Below are 8,194 nucleotides of genomic sequence, written 5' to 3' on the forward strand. Positions count from 1 at the left end.
GACTTTATAAGTTACTCTTTCTCTGAGATGAATGCTTTTCCAAATTATCACAGCTAATGAAACAAATTATCACCCTCACCTAATATCTGTGTCACCCTCAAAAGCAGAACTATTGTTCATTGAAACAGTTGGTGAATGACTTTATTGGGTAGACCATCTTAATACCTACACCATTTCTTAATGAATGTAACCAGTTCTCTGTGGGCTGAGAATAAAGTCACTCACTCAAGTCAAATAGCTTTGACCGTAACAGGAAGTCTGTATCCAAAAATGGAACCTACAATTCATTCCTCAGTGCAGCAGAACTGTCAACTCTCAGCTTAGCTACAATGGAGGTAAAATCCTTTGGTGATGTGAGGGTCATTGAAGTACAGCCTTATTACAATGAAATCCAATGTCTAAAAATTGTTCTTATTTTGGGCTTGTACCACAGTAAGAGCCAAGATTTTAAACTCTAATAAATATAAAACAAACAAACAAAAAGACTTTATATATACATATATATATATTCATTTAAGAAAATACGAGTAGTGATGTATTATTTTGAAGTATACAGTTAATATGTTTGGAATTATTTAAAATTTATACTGAGAAAAATGTATTTTCACTATTGCTGCAGACGAGCACCTACATAAGACTGTTAAATTGATTGTTGTTTTATATCAAACAACTTTTGTAATACTTATTTTTATTGTTATAATATTTTATAGATTTTAAGGAATATGACAAAAAAGATATTGTAGGTATTGAAGGGGGGGTCTCTGGGACGAGCAGTGGTACAAAAGGGAAACAAGAATGTGATTCAATTATATTTAATTGAAATATGTTTTTAAATGTTAACAAATTCAGATAAATTGAAATCATGTAACTTTTCTCATCATAATGCAATAAAAGTTTTAAAAGTAGTTTATCTCTTAAAAATACACTTGATAGGCATTGTGGAATGGGAAAACTTGTAAATCATATATTGGATAACAGATCTCCAGAATATATCCAGAATATGTAAAGAGCTCCTGCAGAATATGATAAATATATCCAGAATATATAAAGAGCTGTTGAAACTCAATAACAAAGAAATAATTTTAAAAGGGGAAAAGGTTTGAATAAGTATGCATCCCCAAAAGACACATAAATGACAAAATAGATAAACGACCAAGAAGCATGTGAAAATCTGCTCAACATTGTAAATCTCTGGGGAAATTCAAGTCAAAACCACAATGAGGTCCTTCTCTACACCTACTGGTGAGGCAGAATCACAGTGACAGATGGTGACATGTGTTGAGGGGGAAGTCGTGAAACTGGACACCCGATGCACTGCTGGCGGGAATGTAAAGTGGTCAAGCCTCTTTGAAAAAACAGCCTGATGGTTTCTTAAAATGTTAAACACCAAATTACCACACAGCCCAGCAATTCTACTTCTAGATATATCCGCCAGAGAGGAAGCATTTGTCTGTGTAAAAATCTGCACACAGATGCTCCCTGACCTTTTATTTATAATAGCCCCAAAGTAGAAGAATCCCAAGTGCCCATTAGCTGAGGAATGCTCAAAGCGAGTGGTGTGTGCACGCCATGGGACAGCACCAGCATAAGAAGAAAGAAGTGTGATGTCAAAGAAGGTGTGCAGTGTCAGCCGTAGGCTCTTGTGTATGGACACTCGGTCCCCAGTTGGTGTCTCTGGTTTTGGCAGCCATGGAACCTTTGGGAAGCGGAGGGCAGTTAGCTGGGGAACTGGGTTGCTGTGGGATCGCTTTTGTATAAAAGCCTTACTTTTAGCCCATTCTTTCTGTTTTCTGGTCTGCAGAGCTGTGAGCAGGCAGCCCTCATGCTCCTGCTGCCACTGCCGCCAGCTGCTCCCACCACTGTGCCCGTGTCTGGCAAGTGTAAGTTGCCAGAGATGGTCTTTGTTCTAAGTCTTGTCAGGTATTGAGTAACAGAAAACATATGGATACATAATTCCATTCTAGATGAACCTCAAGAATGTGTGACTAAGTTAACAAAATCAGACACACAGGTGACGATGCTTAGTCCCATCTATAGGAAGTGTCAGAAATGCAAGTCTGTACAGAGAGGGTCTTAGGGTTTTTATTGCTGTGACGAGACATTGTATGGCTTGCCCAACCTGCTTACTTTAAGAAGCAAGTACCACTAGCCCAGGGATGGCACCATCCACAATGGGCGGGGCTGGTCACCAATTACTAATTAAGAAAATGCCCTACAGCTGGATCTTCTCAAGGCATCTTCTCACTTGAGAGTCTCTCCTTTCAGATAACTCTAACTGGCCAAATTAACATGAAAATTTTCAGCAGAGAGATGGTACATTTGCAGTCCTAGAACTGGATGTGGGAATGAGCAATGAGCATAGACAGTCATGGGGTTTCTTATGGGGTATTTTGGGGGCAATGATAAAATTAAAAAAGTTAGATGGTGGAGATTAGTTATCCCCTCTATAATCAGACCCCAAAACTATTGAATTATATACTTGCAACAGGTATACTTTGTTAAGGCTTAAAAATAAATATGCTAGTGCATAACCATAGAAAAGCCATTGGCACTGGCCACTGGATTCATGGAGAAGGAGCAGCTTTTCCAATGAGTGAATAGTGAGGAGGGATGCAGGGCCTGCTAGTGGCTTCCCTAGTAGCATCCAGGATTGCAAAGGTGGTGGGTCTCCTCTGCTCAAGCACACAGGCTTGTTGCTTTGGCCACAGGGGGTGTACTATGAAGCACCCTACAAACAAGTCCATGTATCTGGGCACTCCTCATGCTTCATGGTAAAGTGGGTGAAGGGTCCATCCTCAGATCCCAGTACACCAGGAAGGGTACACATCAGTGCCCATGTTAAATCCTTTGAGCTTTAATTGAATCAGAGAGAGCATCAGTGACACACTGTCATGGTAGATTCTTGAGGGGTCAGTCGTAATGTGGGAGATAGAGAAGAGGAAGAGGAAGGACACAACGTGAGAAGAAGGAAGAAAGGTCAGAGTGCAGGCAGGGACCAGGAACGGCAACATGCCACCTTACACCAGCAAGCCAGTCAGTGCCAGGAGTGACCTCTGCACACGGCCGGAATTACTTGAATTCACACGCTCACCAGAAGGCCGACATCATTAGTATCTCACTTTCCAGAAGAGGGAACTGGGCACGGGAGGTTAAGGAATTTGTGGGGATCGCCCAGCAGGTTTTAGCATCTGCTTTTAGCTTCACACACTCTAGTGTCAGAGACCCCTGTACATCTGGAGATGAATGCAGTGGTGGCTTGTTCTCTAGCTTGAACTTTGAGCTTATGAGCAACTTAGACTTAGCCAGCTTTATATCCTTGGTCCATCAGACGACTCATTCGACTTTCTCTTCTCCCTGAGTCAGGGTGCCTGGTGAGTCTCACAGAACTGGAAGCTTGCAAGGGGCTGGAGACCTGCTGAAGGGCCTGTTCCTGCTTCTGCAGAATGTTTAAATACCTCCGCCTACCCTTGACTGAAATAGTAGTTTAAATTTGCTTATGTGTCTGGAAGACAGTGTGGGGTGTCATTTCCACCACTGGCCACAAAAACGTGACAAAGCCTCTGGCTCTGTGCCTCCCACAGTTCGACAAAGAAAGTCCCTGCTCTCACCACGACAAGGCCTTCCTGTATTCTTGTGAAGGTGTTCTCTTGAGAGCCGGGAATGTCAACGTTTTTGAGAGCCTCAAGGACCCAGATGAAGAGTTCATTCTCCCAGGCCATAGGCATTGCAAGGGAAATTTGGGCTCTCTGAGAGGCCAGAGACTTGCCGTAAGCTTAGGGCTCTGACCCTCTCATCCCTGGCACTTGGGAATTCGTTGGCTATTTCTTTTTGATTCTCGTGTCTGTTCTGGATAGTTCCCTGTTGTCACTAGGGGAGGGATGGCCTTGGGTGTGTCATGCAGATGGAGATGCCGTGGGATTCGGAAGCTGGCGATGATTCCCTGGCATCGGCTGCACTGATAGGAAAGGAAGCTCCATACACTTGCCTTTGCCCCTGGGTCCAAGTGCTGTGCATTCCCATCTGCCTCAGCAGCTGAGAAGTTGTTCACAGGTGTGGCATCTGGGCAGTGTTTCAACCTGCAGATGGTAAAGAGCAAGGACCCCTTACAGGCTCCTGGAGGCGGGGGAGTGTGACAACCTTCCATCAGTTTCAGTTTTGGAATATGGTAAGCCCTGTAAAGTTACATGCTGAAGTCTGTGCCGGGGTGCTCCAGAGAAGCGCAACCATTGGGTCGTATCTTTCTTCAGTCTATTTCTCATCAATCAGCCATCTGCTGCTGTATGCTGGCGTTACTAGCTGGGCTGATTGCATAAGAGTAAAGGAGTTCCTTAGGATGTTTATACACACTCAGTTGATGCCCTTTGATAGATAGCCACCCCTTCTGTTACTCTCCTGTATCCCTCCTCCGTTCCCATTCCTCATTCCTTTAGTTCTCTCCCCCCCCCCCATCCACCTCTCCTCCATGGCTAGACTTCTTTGGTGTCTTGAACAGTGTAGCTATGAGCATGAGTGTGCAGGCCTCTCTCTGATACATTGACTTGGATTCTTCAGGGCACATTCCTAAAAGTGCTGCTGCTAGATATAGAAACATTCTATTCGTGGCTTTTTGAGCTTCCACACTGGTTGTGCTCACATTTCCACCAGTACCCAGTGAATCTTCCCTTACTTGAATTCTTATCAGAAGAGAGGATCATTTTTTACTACACTGGCTTGTGTAGCTGTGGGGAGTGGTGAGTCTCAGATTGGTAGCGGCAGTGGGCTGGCCATTTAGGTAAGGATGCATGTTGGAGGCATGCATGGGTGTAAAGGCTGCAGGCCAGGCCAGATGCTTGTGGCTGCCTCTGGGAATTCTGTGTTGCTCCCTTAATGCAGCAGGCCGTGGTCCATACCTCAGAGCTTGTTCAATGCTAGAAGCTCTGCAGTAAGGGAATAAAAGAGGGAACACTTGCCTGTGAGGAAGACAGAGGGAGGGAGCAGCGTGCAGGGCCTGGGGCCACATTGCTTAGGCTGAGTCTAAGCTCAGTTATTTCCTCCCCGTGAGACTTCAGTGATGTATCTTAACTTTCCCCAGCATCTTATCTAGCACAGGGCTAGTGCTGTCAATCTTGGGGATTTTGTGAAGACAAAACTTGTGTAAAGTGCTCAGAGCTTCATCTGGAACATTCTATGTGTCTATGTGTCTCTCACACATTAAAAACCAACGGAACTTTTTTCTTTTAGCATTTAAAATATTACATTTATCATGTGTGCGTGTGTGTGTATGTGTGTGTGTGTGTGTGTGTGTGTGTATGTGTATATGTGTGTGTACGTACACACATGCATATGCACATGCATATATGCATATCCATGCCACAGCATCGATATGCACATGTCACAGCATAGATGTACACATGCCACAACATGGATGTGGAGGTCAAGGACAACTTGTAAGAATTGGTTCCCCCCTTCTACCATGTGGGGTGGACCTGGGTTTCAAGCTCAGGCCTTCAGACTGGTTGTCTAGTACCTTTATCTGCTGTGCCATCTTGCTGGCCCATAACAGTTGTTTTCTTAACCTAGGCTGACACTATCCCATTTCTTGAGGAAAGGTACCAGGGACTCAGTTTCTTTTGAAAGCTGTAGTCATAACATTAAAGAAAAGAATGGACAAATGGATCGGCAGTTAAGAGAACTTACTGCTCTTGCAGAGGACCAGAATTTGGTTCTTAGGGTTCACATGGCAGCTCTCAACTACCTGCCTAACTCCACTTCCAGAGGATTGGATGCCCTCTTCTGACCTTGGAAGGGTTTTGAACTCATATATTATACTTAAACTCATGTAGGTATACACACATGTAAATTAAGAAAAATTAAAAGAGCATATTTATTGGAGAACTAAGAAAGGGTTTTTTGTTTGTTTGTTTGTTTGTTTGTTATTGTTTTGTGAAGCCCTGGCTAGCCTAGAACTCAGAGACTAATTCTTTCCTCCCCCAACCTGAGTATTGGGACCAAAGGTGTGTGGCCACCATGCCCAGCAGCAGTCTTTGGCTTTTGTTTTGTTTTGTTTTTTAAGTGCTGGAGATCAAGCCCTGAGCCTCTCATGTGCCAGGCAAATGCTCTGTCACTGAGCTAAAGATTCTTTTAAGCAGATGACATGTGGTGGTACACGCCTTTAATCCCAGCACTTGGGAGGCAGAGGCAGGTAGATTTCTGAGTGTGAGGCCAGCCTGGTCTACAGAGTGAGTTCCAGGACAGTCAGGGCTATACAGAGAAACCCTGTCTCGAAAAACCAAAAAAAAAAAAAAAAAAGTCAAAAGAATCAACAAAAAGACTTCTAGAATTAATAATGGTACCAACATAAACATAAAGAAATACATTAAAAAAAGCTTTGGCTCCATATTAGAGTATGAATGTTGGAGAGAGGGGCAGGATGGTCAAGGGGGGATCACAATAGATGTTCCCATGGCTGTGTGCATCTTTGAACTTGAGGGTCACACACATGCATTGCAGTATTGGGCTGCCTAAACTGGTTCTTGGGATGTGTGTGTTAGGGTTTTTATTGCTTTCAAGAGATACCATGACCATGGACACTCTTATAAAGGAAAACATTTAATTGGGTGTGGCTACAGTCCTTTATTGTCAATTGTTGTCATGGTGGGAAACATGGCGGTGTGCAGGCAGACATGGTGCTGGAGAAGGAGCTGAGAGTTCTACGTCTGGATCCACAGGCAGCAGGAAGAGTAACACAGGTCTGGCTTGAGCATTGGAAACTGCAAAGCCCACCCTAGTGGTACACTTTCTCCTAATGGCCACATCTCCTAAGAGTGCCATTCCCTGGCGGCCATTTCTAATCAAACCGCCACATAAGGTAAACTTACCTCATCTGGTATTATTTTTGCATGTTATATAACTTAGTTTGACATACTTTTCTTGGATTTGTGTCTCTTATTTTTGTTTAAGATTAACTTATTTATTTTTATGTGTATGGGCATTTTGCCTCCCATAGGACTATACACTGTGTGTGTACAGTACCCACAGAGACCAGAACATGGCATCAGGTTCCCTGGAACTGGAGTTACAGTTGTGAGCCACCACGCGGGTGCCAAGAGCGGGACCTGGATCTTCTGTAAGAGCAACAGTGCTCTTATCTGCTGAACCATCTCCCCAGCTCCCATCTTATCTTTAATGTGCCCTGTTAGGGTGCTAGGTTTCAATATTGAGGTTATAACTCGCCTCTCCTGGGGTCCTTTTTTTTTTTTCTTCCAAGACCTAGGCTGCTTTCTTCTTTGCCTAGACCCCATGTAATGTGAGGTTTTTAGGGCCTTGTGTACATGGATAGGTAAAGAACCAGGCAGGGTAGTAAAACAAAAGAGTTGCAGATGGCGAAGTTACCATTTCAACAGGTCTCTTGATTCCGAGGACTTGGTGGAGACATGTGTACATCTGTGTTTATTGCAGCATAATTCATGGTGTGTAAAGGATGGACCTGGCCTAGGTATCTAGATAAAGGTAACTAGATAAAGAAAATCTATTCTATTGTGAAGAAAGATTACAACATCCACTGGCAACTGCAGGCTGGACGCCACCACCATTGTAATTGGTTTTCCATTTTTCTTTCTAATAATGAATTTAAAGTTACACAGGCCCTTCTTATCTGGGGTCAAAATTAAAAAACATAATTGGTGAGGTGTCACTGCTTGGGTTCTGTGTCTCCATCCCATACTACCCTAAGACTTGGATGCTGGAAGTCACTTCCAGATTCTGCTACAACTGAGGCCCTGGCAGAAATGATGGGGATGGGAAAGGGATTCAGCCACAGAAAGACCTGCTGTGTTCCCTGTTGCTGGGTTGTTTGCTCACTCCATTTGCTCCCCACTGCAGGCTTCCTGGCATCCCCTGGTCTCCAGGCCCTTGTTAGCCACCCTGAGCCAGGATCCATGCTATCTGCCACTGCACACTTTCTGCCAAGTCTATCTTTGCATCTTAGGTCCTGCCTAGAGATGCCCAGGTCCTTCCTCCTGGAAACTGAGGCAAGGGAGATTTGAGTTGAGGTGAGGTGAGATGGAGTGTGCATGCTACCAGGGTAAATATTAAATATCCCCCAAGCATCCTTGGTGGATTTTATCTTTCTTTAAGAATTCAAGGGAGAAGCCATGGCAGCCTTGAATTGATACTAACAGCAGAGTTCTTCCAGATGGTAGCATGCGTACCCCTT

General features: G+C 43.9%; 1 protein-coding gene across 5 annotated transcripts in view; it reads left to right on the plus strand.

Annotated features, from left to right (window-relative positions):
- Fhod3 (formin homology 2 domain containing 3) overlaps window positions 1–8,194 on the plus strand; it is a 421,283-nt gene that overhangs the window by 58,932 nt on the left and 354,157 nt on the right. The gene's annotated exons all lie outside the window — the stretch shown is intronic.

This window comes from Mastomys coucha, unplaced genomic scaffold, assembly GCF_008632895.1.
Source record: "Mastomys coucha isolate ucsf_1 unplaced genomic scaffold, UCSF_Mcou_1 pScaffold13, whole genome shotgun sequence".
Classification (NCBI taxonomy): Eukaryota; Metazoa; Chordata; class Mammalia; order Rodentia; family Muridae; genus Mastomys; species Mastomys coucha.